General features: G+C 38.4%; 1 pseudogene; it reads left to right on the top strand.

Moving 5' to 3' along the window:
- The first annotated feature begins 3,390 nt into the window (after nt 1–3,390).
- On the top strand, nt 3,391–3,594 carry LOC129559684 (U2 spliceosomal RNA; annotated as a pseudogene).
- Nucleotides 3,595–11,825: the final 8,231 nt, after the last annotated feature.

Below are 11,825 nucleotides of genomic sequence, written 5' to 3'. Positions count from 1 at the left end.
AGCAAATCCAATTACCTGAGCATATTTTCAGCCTTGCCTACATTACATCTGTTAGAATCCTGTTGGCCAAAGCAAGACAAATGGCCAAGCCAAATATCTATCAATGAAACATGTTCCCTCTATGAGAGTAAAGAAGAGGAAGTGGGTATTATTGAAGAATAATCCAATCTCCTCTAGGAAATTATTAAATTACTAATCACTAAGGCTATAGAGATGAGTAAGACAGTCATTTGATCTAGGAGCACTCAAAAAATTGATCCTGAAACATAAGTAGTGATCTTACTAATAGACGGTATAGAAAAAGACTTAAAACTCTAATCAAATAAACAGAAACTCTCAGACTTTTAAGATTCTTTTCCTTTTAATTTCACACCCTGGAGGATGTTGAACTTGGATTGCTGGCTATCTACCAAAGTGTTGTGTTGAGCTGAAATCCCCTGCTATTAATAACCAGGTATACTGTGATTTTGAGATTTAAAACCATGATCTCATGTTAGAAGCTTCAGTGGGCCAGGAAGCTATTTGGGTTTGTAATATTTCTAAAGCACTTGGGCAAAGATGCTGGGAATTAAAGGGAAAACATAAGCAGGTTTGTATACAGGGTCTCAGAGCTACATGGCTTTGTTTTAGGGACTCTCAGTAAGAAAGGTATGATAAAAAACTGAAATATGCAGGCCATCCAAATACATGAAACAAAAATCTAGGATCATTGAAATGAATGACTGGAGGGATCAAGGAAGATCTTGGTGGATTGCAGAGAGCAGAGCAATGGCCTGGAAATACTGGTGTCTAATGCCTCTTTCCCTTTTCTGAGGGCCTTTTCCTCAACAGTTAGTGTTAAGATTGCAGTTAGGCCTGAGGAAGTCTCATAAAACCTGGACAGAAGGATGGTGAAAACATCATGATTTTTTTTTCTGAGTTATCCAAAATTTATGATGCTAAAGTTGGGGGACCTGAACTGGAAGTCTGGCATTATGGTGGGTGCTCAGAATCCCCAGACCCTCCCAGGTCTGACTGTTGACCATGCCCAAGGAATAAAGGAAAGAAGTTAAATGGGAAGAAAAAAACAAAACATTGGGACACAAGAAAGAAGATTTCACATTTTGTGGATTCCACTTTGGGAATATTTGCTCTCAGCCAACTCTTGTTTTTGGTTGAGGAAGTAAAGGCCTTTCTTGAGGCCACATGAGTCTATGGCAGTGCCAGCTAGAAACAGTTCTGTGGCCTCATGGTGGTAGCTAACAGCTAATGTTTAACAATTTAGCTGAGAATTTACTTGGTACTAGGCAAGGAGATACAACCAGTCCATTCTAGAGGAGATCAATCCTGGGTGTTCATTGGAAGGACTGATGCTGAAACTGAAACTCCAATACTTTGGCCACCTCATGTGAAGAGTTGATTCACTGGAAAAGCCTCTGATGCTGGGAGGGATTGGGGGTGGGAGGAGAAGGGGATAACAGAGAATGAGATGGCTGGATGGCATCACCGACTCGATGGACATGAGTTTGAGTGAACTCTGGGAGTTGGTGATGGGCAGGGAGGCCTGGCGTGTTGTGATTCATGGGGTCGCAAAGAGTCGGACACGACTGAGCGACTGAACTGAACTGAACTGAGGCTATTTTAAGCTATACTTTATGTAGATTATATCCCTTTGTCCTCACTAGAATCCTATAAATTAGATATGATAATTAATCTCATCTAACAGAGCAGGTAACTGAGGTACTAAGATACCCACAAATTGTCTTTTGTCACACAGCTAGTAAGTGGGGGAACCATGATTCAAATCAAGTAGTCTGACCCAGTGCCTGGACTCTTCATTGTTATTCTGCAGTGAGTGAGCTAGATGGCAGTAGCATACATTAAAGACCCTGAAAAGACAAGGATGTCTCTCTTGGGGCCTGGGAGATCCCGAAAGTGTAAGGCAGAGAGCCTTTAACTTATCCTTACAGAGAGGTGGAGCTGGAAAATATTGTAGGTTGTGTCAGAACTGCCACAGGAATTCGGGCGTGCCTTCTGAGCTGTCCATGGTGCTGAGCACCAGCTTCACTTCATGTGTCTTTGCGATTGCACCCAATCACCAATATTTAATAATTTTCACCCGAGATGTCTAGAATTTGAAAACCAAATAGATTGAAATAAATAATAATTGCATTTCTACTTGGTTCTAAACATTTTATATGTGTTATTTCACTACACCCCACAGCAATTCAGTGACCTTTGTTTTGAGAAAGAAATAGATAAACTACTATCATGTTAAAAGGCAAAATGAAGCAATGAGCTGTTAGAAGTATAAAAATTGGAATGTGGAAAAGGGTGATGAGAAAGTTTTTAGAGTTGGATGGAGCCTTTGAGTTGGAACTAAAGAAAATTTCAGTAAGGTTAAGGACTCCAGGATCTTTCCTACCCCAGAATTTCAGGCAGTTCCTGCCAATTGAACACTCTGAGTGTGTAGATATGCTTTTTTGGTTTTTCCTGCACCAGCACATTCATGGGTGGGATATGTGCAGAAAAGTCAGGTCATTCACTTTATCCTCCTTCACCTAGAGAAGTTACAGCTGAGGGTCACTACAACAGTTATTCAAGGCCATGCAACAAGAGAGTGCAGAGCCAAAAGAAATACAACCCAGATCTCATGATCAATACTCCACATTTATTACCTATTTCAGGATCTCACAAAGCTATAATCATGGGCCAGTTCCATCAGCAATACCCAGGTGCTGAATAAAAATGCATGGTACTACATTCCATGCCAAACCCACTAGAATATAATTTCTAGAGAGACTATGGATTGTGCATAGAGCACTGATAGTCTATCAGATGTACTAAGGTTCTGTTGGGAAATTAATGCTAATAATATTGTTCCCTTTACAATCCATTTAAAGTGTATATCACATTAAAACTTCTACCTTTATTATGTAGTTGCTATACTCCTGTGGTAATCTGTCTTTAAGAAAATATGCTCTTTATTTAAGAATTGACTTACTGACATTTGAATATTCACTGTGCATTTATTGACTGAATGTTTTTGAATATGTTTATCAGTCCTTTAGGACTTTAGTTTTCCCACATGTAAATGGAACTATAACACCTACCTTAAAAGTTTCTGTAGTATTTATATGGATAGTTGTAATAGGGCAGTTGTTTTGCACATAATAAATGTTTTATATATGATATATAGTTTTAGAATTGGTTATTTTATTAATCATATTTTAACTATAAAAAATCTTCTTGCAACTTGTTTTGGATTTTTAAAAATTTTTAATTGCTGTACTTTTAAATTCAAGTGTGCATTATATATCTTGATTTAATTTTAAAAATCAGTATTTTATGTTTCAAAATATGTTCCTTGGTCAAATCTATTAAGGTGGATAGATAGAAACACATGATGGTATCGTTTTTTGGCCCTTTGGACTAAGATCAAGTGTAGTATCTGTTCTTACCAGTTTAATATCTGGTATGTCCTCTATCTGAGGACAGTATATTAAATTTCTAAATAGGTTGCAAATATGTACTGCTCCAGTCCATCTATCTTTTTTTTCCCTTGAGGATTCAGACTGCCTCTCCTGCTTCTGTTTTCTGTAGAGGAAAAACATATTTTTCTACAGTTACACAGATAATAAAATTTACTGTGAACAATTTTATTCAAGTGGGAACAGTACATTTAAATGTGTGCACTAATGTAAGAAAAAGAGGCACATGGTCAAATTGGAAAAGTAAGAAAGCATCAGATCATGAGGAATCTCATATGTCATGCTGACCATTTTGCATTTGATCCTGCAAGCAGTGGTTATCCATCAGGCATTTTGATCTGTGAGTGATGAGGCACAAACAGTGTTTAGGGAAAATGAGTTTGACACAGGACACAATGGAGACACGTAGGGAAATTTAAACATTATCACTTATGTAGAAGTTGATAATTCCCAGTATTAGATTTGTCCATTGGAAGTGTGAAGTCAGGAAGAGACCTGGGAGGTCACTACTAAAGAAGATAGAAAGTATTTGGTTAACGGATATGAGGGAGAAGAAAGAGATGAAAATAATTGTGAAGTTTTAAGCCTGAGTGATGAGGCTTGACAGCTTGACAGAAAAAGAGATTATCTAGAGGGAGACCTGGATATGGATAGGGAATCAGTTTGGATCTTGATCCTGTTTTACAAATTGTGAAAAAAATGTGATAATAGGCAGATGTATTCACTCCTTTATACATAAATCAGTTGGATGAAAAATTTCAAGTACATTTAAATATAATTTCTTTAAAAAATTCTACCGCTACCCATCCCTAGTATTTTTTTTTTATTACTCTTCAATTTTATTCCTTGATGTATCAAGGTTCTTAGTTGCAAGCAAAAGAAACTGTTTCTGGTTGACTTAAACAGGGAAGGAGTTTATTAAAGTAATATTGATTTGCTCATAGAATGTCTGGGAAGATTGGAGATCCAGGCTCAGAATATGTTTAGAAACAAGGGATAATGAGCAACAGCCACATCCACAGTCAAAATCATGCTAAGAACCAGCCTGTGAAGATACTGCTGTCCCTCTGTATAGTGTTGGATGCCATGGCTCGTACTGTCACTGGCAACGGACAGAGAATGCTATCCCTGACTCTGTTGTCTTTGGAAATTTGAAGCTTCTGCTGCCATTGTTGCTCCCACATCCATAATACAGTCTCCTCTGTTCCTGCCTATTTGTATCACTAGGTTCTTACTCAAAGACTAGGTTAGAGACATCTGGTTGGGCAAGCCCATGTCTTATCCCCTAGCTGAAAGATGTAAGGGTCTTACTTATCCTGTAAAGGAAGGGTCCTGCTTTTCAGCCTTATGGTGAGAGGTGGACCCTGCCTCCCACCAAGATCCCTAAGAAGGCACATTCATAGTTATAGGAAGGACTTTCAGATACTTGGCAGCCAAAAAAGCATATCACACAAAGTGAAGAACAAACAACCAGTGTGCACAACACATGCCTGAAGTTATATTTTATATCGTGAGAGCAGAGTATCTCTATAGAAATACTTTTTTTCTTTCTTCCTTCTTCTTCTTTTTTTTTTAGTTAGCTTCAAATACAGACACAGAATGTCCCAAGAATCAAAGCAGTTGCAGTCATAGCTAAAAAGGTCAGAAAATTGCCCGATATTTCATGGCTGGGGTTGCTCAAATTGCAGCCTATTCAGACTGAAACAGAGCACCATTTGACCTTTTCATGTGGCAAGATGTTGTATTAACAGAACTCCCTCTTTCTATGATTTTTATGCCTTTCCATCCTTTCCTGCTTATTTGAATTCAGCTCCAAGAGGGAAAAAAATGAAGACAAACATGTGGTTTGAAATTTCAGGTTGAGGGTGAACTGATTCAAATTTTGAATTTAGGGAGGAAAGAATTTTGTCTTGTGTATCTGAGTAGAACATTGGACTGGGACTCAGAAAGCTCAAATCCCTATGTTGGGCAAGTCTTTTCCTCTCTCTCGACCCTCAATTCCTCCTTGATAGAGTCCTTGGATTTGGACTGAGGAAGAACCAGATTTGAACTCCCACTTACTGATTGGTGTAAACTTGGGGATATCATTCTCTTAGCTTCATTTGTTTTCATGGGAGGAATGGAAATGTAATAGTGCCTTCCTCATAAATTTATTGTGTGAATTAAATAAAGCAAGATTTATAAAACTTCAGGATAAAATAAGATGGTTGTACCCTAGGTGATCTCTAATGACTTCTTAGGTATTGGAGTATCTGCTGTTTCATTGTAGTTTGCATAGTGATCCATACTGTTTGTGCATTTATGTATCTTATAGTGCATATATCCTAATGTGGGTTTTAGAGGAACAGGTATTCTCAGAAAGAAAAAAAGAGAAAATTTCATTTCTTCTTTTCTCTATTCCGTGACCTATGCATATAGTTTCTTTTGAAATACTGTGAAAGATACTCAGATGATAACTATGTTACACATTTAATACCCCTGGGAATCTGTGATCCAAATGAGGAAACCAGAAAGACAAAGTTCTAAGTTTATATGGGTTGAAATATAAAATAATCATTCAAGGCAGTGTCATGATGAAAGAGGGGTGAAGAGGGAAGGGAATGGGTTACACTGGGCAGGGTAGACAGGGCCAGCTTCTTGGAATTCTAAAATTATTCCTTAACAAATGTAGTTGAATTTATAATTTATGTCAGAGCATAGTTTCTTAAACCTGCCAGATTTGACTATGGGAGCTGAGATGTTTATATCCCTCCAAGAGTTGGGGAAAATGGCTGGTGTGATGGTTTTAAAGGCTGTCAGCAAAATATTTGACATGTTTCCCATCAAAAGATGGGACCTGATTCTCCTCCCTTTGAACATGCGTTGTTTGGCTCTAGTGACTTCATTTAAATGAGGTGAATGACTTTGTTGATTTCTCAGTCTAATAGAAAAGGCAAGTCAGCTTCCTGACAGATTCTTCCTCTTTTGGGATGATTACCCTGGAAACATTTATATGGTGCAATACTGTATGAAGTCATTGTTTTTATTTTTAATGAATGAATATAGTTATTCATTGTTTTTCTCCACCCAGTAAAATGTAAACTCCATTAGATCAGGTGTTGCATCTTATGCTCCGTCCAACATCTAGCTCAGGCCTGACACATAGGTGCTCAATGGGTATTTGCTGAATGAATGACTGTGTGGTTGGGTAGATAGAAGGTTCTAGAGGCCAGAGTGACAGAGGTTTGAATACTATTAGCATATAGATGGTAAGCAGTAAAACTAGAGCAGATAATCAGGGAATAGTAGATCATCAGAGGATAGTGTATGGATGAGGATCAAGGACTGGACTCATCAGATGTCCTGTGATCTCACTAGCTTTCTCATAACTAGACTTAACACAATCTCTTCTTTCACTTTAGAAGACAGCACAGTGCTATGCTTGAGAGCAGGGATGCTGGAATCATACTGTCTGGGTTTGAATTCAAACTCTGTAACTTACTATGTGATCTTAAGTGAAAGTGGAAGTTGCTCAATCATGTCTGACTCTTTGTGGCCCCATGGACTATACAGTCCATGAAATTCTCTATGCCAGAATACTGGAGTGGGTAGCTGTTCCCTTCTCCAGGGGATCTTCCCACCCTAGGGATAGAACCCAGGTCTCCCACATTGCAGGTGGATTCTTTACCAGCAAAGCCACAAGGGAAGCCCAAGAATACTGGAGTGGGTAGCCTATCCCTTCTCTAGGGGATCTTCCTGATCCAGAAATCCAATCGGGGTCTCCTGCATTGCAGGCGAATTCTTGACCAACTGAGCTATCAGGGAAACCCACATGTGAATCCTTTCTCCAGAGGATCTTTCCAACCCAGGTCTCCTACATTACAGGTAGATTCTTTACCAGTTGAGCCACCAGGGAAGCCCATGTGATCTTAATCCAGCCCTTTAACCTTAATGAGTCTCTGAATTTCTTTGTATCAATGGAACTAATGATAGTACCTAGCACATAGTGACTTTTTTTCATATAGGACTTGTAGGGTTGATATAGATTATAGCCTAAAATCCTATAAGCCTTAAATAAAAATTGGTTATTATTATTATTAATATTGTTGTTGTTTAGTTGCTAAGTTGTGTCCAACTCTTTTGCAACCCCATGGACTGTAGCCCTTCAGGCTCCCCTGTCCATGGGATTTCCTAGGCAAGAATACTGGAGTGCATTGCCATTTCCTTCTCCAGGGAATCATCTAGATGCAGAGATTGAATGTCTCCTGCTTTGCAGGTGGATTTTTTTTTTTACCACTGAACTACCTGGGATGCCCATTATTATTATTATTCCAATTATTAAGCATAGGGATTAAAGGCATTGACCTAAGGGAAAGACTGTAGTAAAAATACAGACATTTGTATAGTAATTTATACTTTCTGAGGTGCTTTTGCATTTGTCAACTTGTTCAGTTTTCACAAGTGAGCATATAAGATATCATTATCTCTACTATTTTTTAAGATATTAATAAATGTAAAAACTTCTGCAAGCACCCAGATGATATATTTCTCAAGTCCAGTGGCCTTTCAGAATGAAGAATCAGAAGGAGAATATCGAGTACAAAGATTTAGAACTGACATTCACCCATCTTGGATAAAAGTGATTTACCCCTGGAACTGTTTGGTGCCAAGCCTTTGAATTATATATATCCTAAAAATTTCCAGCATTTAGTGGAAGAACGTCACTCTGCCATGGTTTGTTTGGACTGCAACACTGGAGCAGTTGAAATTAATCTTTTTTATTCCTTCACTCAACAGGTACTTGCAGAGCTTTGTGCTAGGCACTATGTGGGATACAGAGAAGTACAGTTTATAGATTCTGACCTTTAAGTTTTCATTGCTTAGTTGAGACGAGGGGAGGGTAAAGACACACAGTCTGAAACCATAGCTTGATAGAGCAGAGTCTAAACTTTGAGTCTATGTGTTTGAAGTTTAGGGAAACTTACATGAAATATGGACCATATTTCCTCTTAATCAAGCAAGCATCACTTGGCAGATAAGCTATTAATCATTGCTTTCTTGTCATGAACTGACTTGTTCAGCATGGGGAGGAGATTGTTCGAGGTACTAGAGACTTTTTCTCATCATGTATTATGACATATAGTTCCTGCGTGTGAGACAGGAAGGTGGGCAGACAACAAGACCAGGTGAGCCCATCCCCAGGTCACTGCTTTCAAACCTCACTTTGACTTTCAGGGGAAGAAGAAAGGCAGTTAATTCCTTCCTTCAACAAACATGGACTGACTGCCTCCTTTGAATTGAGGCACTGCGATGCATGCTGGAAAGATGAGCACAAGAATAAGGGCTTGTTCCTGTCTTCAAGGGGCTCATAGGGCAGAGGCAACATGATAGAATCATAGCACTGCTCTTTTTTAAAAATTTTTATTTATTTTTAATTGGAGGATAATTGCTTACAATGTTGTATTGGTTTCTGCCATATATCAACATGAAACAGTCAGAGCCGTACACATGTCCCCTCTCTCTTGAACCTTCCTCCCACCCCATCCCACCTCTCTAGCCTGTCACAGAGCTCTGCTCTTGAGTCACGCTGCCTGTGCTTGTGTTAAGTTTCTACCACTTAGCAGCTGTGAGACCTTGGGCAAAGAAGCTAGCTAATTGCTCTGTCTTGATTTCCCACCTTAGGAAATGGATGTAATCATGGTGAGCATTTTAAAAAATCAATTATTTATTTATTTATTTATGGCTGTGTTGAGTCTTCGTTGCTGCACATGGTTTTCTCTAGTTGCGGTGAACTGGGGCTAGTCTCTAGTTGCGGTTTGTGCTAGCTTCTCATTGTAGTGGCTTTTCTTGTTGCAGAGCACAGGCTTTAGGGTATGTGGGCTTTGGTATTTACACCCTGTGGGCTCAGTAGTTGCTGCACATGAGCCTGTAGTTGTGGTGTGCAGGCTCAATAGTTGTGGACATGGGCTTGTTTGCCTCATGGCATGTGGAATCTTCCCACACCAGGGATCGAACCCATATCCCCTGTATTGGCAGGTGGATGCTTAACCACTGGACCACCAGGGAAGTCCAATGGTGAGATTAAATGAGCGATTCCATGTGTCCCGTAGCACTATGCCAGGCATGTAATATGTATGTAATAAACATTAGCTGTTATTATTACTAGTGTACAAAAGTATAGAGAGGTTTCACTTCCACTTAGGGTAAAAAGTTGGAAAGAACATCACCCCCATTCTAAGACTGAGAAAAATTCAGCTAACTACAAAATCAGAGCTTGTTTTTTGACCTATTTGAGAACTGAGGTCACAGAGCAAGCAAATTCTGTAATGGAAGAGATTTCTCCAAGGAGAAATTGGACCAGTGGACTGTGACATTTTCTGTGACAGAAAACAAGAGAGGATGCTGCCATACAGATGAATGAGAAGAATTCAATTAACATTTTATGAGCATTTACCTGAATATGGGCTGGCATGAAATAAGAGAAGTTGTGGATTTCCTCATACAAGAGGAGTTTGGACCCTTCTCAGGCTCTCGTCTATAAATCTTCACCAGGTGTTCACAAGAAAATCTGGGGTCAGGGCAAGAGACTAGAGAAATCCATTCTCACTAAGGCAGATATGGAGGAGGAGATTAGCCCCTGTGAGAAAGGTACAAAATCCTGCTTCCCGTAACCATATGTCCTACAGAGCAGAAGACTTAAACTGCTGTGAAAGGGCAGCATTGTGTAACCCTCAGGAATAGCTGAGGAGCCATTATTGCTAGATGAAAAGGAGGTGCAAAAGATCAGGCCTAAGTGCATGAGCACATTTCTAGCCTCTCCTGATTTACATTTGCTAGATTAATTCAATCCCTGACACTGATGACCTGACCAAAGAAGTGGCATGCCTGTTTCCGAGCATGAGTACTATTAATCTCATTGCTCTATGTAAAATATCTGACATTCAGTAAATAATTATGATTAATTTTAATACTTAATCATTCTTGATAGCAATTAAAAAACCCATTATTGAGAGAAAAAACAATCAACAGAGTCAGACTCAAACATGATTAAGATGTTAGAACAATCATTCAGGAACTTTAAAACAATTATAGTTAATGTTAAAGGATCTAATGGTAAAGGTAGACAGTGTATACGAACAGATAGGAAATTTCAGTGGAGAGGTCAAAACTATAAGAAAGAGTCTCATGGAAGTGCCACACACACACACACACACACACACACACCAGAAATAAAGAATTCTTTTGATGGGCTCAGTAGACTTGACCCAGCTGAGGAAATAATGACCTTGAAGATAGGTCAATAGGAATTACTCAAATTGTAGCACAGTGAGAAAAAAGTAACAATATCTAAAAGCTATGAAAGAACATCAAATGTTTTGACATTTGTATAATTGGAAAATACAGAGAGAGAAGAGAAATATTTGAAAATATAAGACTGAGAATATTTGCAAAATAATTAAAGGTACCAAACTAAAGATCTAGGAAGCTCAGAAATCTCAAGTGAAAATATCTTTCAAGATTGAAGGTAAAATACATTTTTCCCCCAAATACTCAACATCTGAAAGAATTTATCACTAGTAGACCTCTGCTACAAAAGATGTTAAAAAAATATTCAGGATAAGTGATATGTTACCAGACAGAAACTTGAAAAGATGAAAACAGTAAAAATGAAGGTAAATATAAATTTTCTTATTCACTCTAAAAAATAACTGTCTAAAGTAAATATGATAATAATGTATTTTGAAATGTAATGTATCTAAAAATAAAATGTATAACAACAACATCACAAAGAATGTGAGGGAGAAGTTGGAAATAGGTTGTTGTAAGAGTCTCATTCTATGTGAATTAATATATAATATTTAAAGCTAGACATAAATCCTGCAGCAGTAACTAAAAATATTATAAAGAGGTATAAGTAATAAACAAATAGTAGGGGTAAAAGAAAATTAAAGAAAATAGTCAATACAAAAATATAAATATGTAACAGTTATGATTATTTGGAGGAAATGGTGAGAAGTCTGGTAAAGATGTTGTAAAGATGTATGGAAAGTATGATGTGAGCACAGAGTGTTAAGAGAAAAGGTTGAAAACAAGGCATCTAAGAGTTTGATTATGAACAGCTTTATAAAGTAGTCTAGATTAGTGACGTGTGTGTCATAAGTTGTTCCAGTAGTATTCGATTCTGCAATCTCATGAACTGTAACCTGCCAGGCTCCTGTGTCCATGAGATACTCCAGACAAGAATACTGGAGTGGGTTGCCATGCCTTCCTCCAGGGGATTTTCCTGACCCAGGGATTGAGCCTGCATCTCCTGTATCTCCTGCATTGCAGGTAGATTCTTTACTGCTGAGCCACCAGGGAAGCCCTAGGTTAGTG

This window comes from Moschus berezovskii, chromosome 8 (genome assembly GCF_049115385.1).
Source record: "Moschus berezovskii isolate FMDL1 chromosome 8, NW_MosBer_1.0, whole genome shotgun sequence".
NCBI classification, from domain to species: domain Eukaryota; kingdom Metazoa; phylum Chordata; class Mammalia; order Artiodactyla; family Moschidae; genus Moschus; species Moschus berezovskii.
Note: the sequence above shows the minus strand (reverse complement) of the source record. Positions and strands in the feature narration are given on the sequence as shown.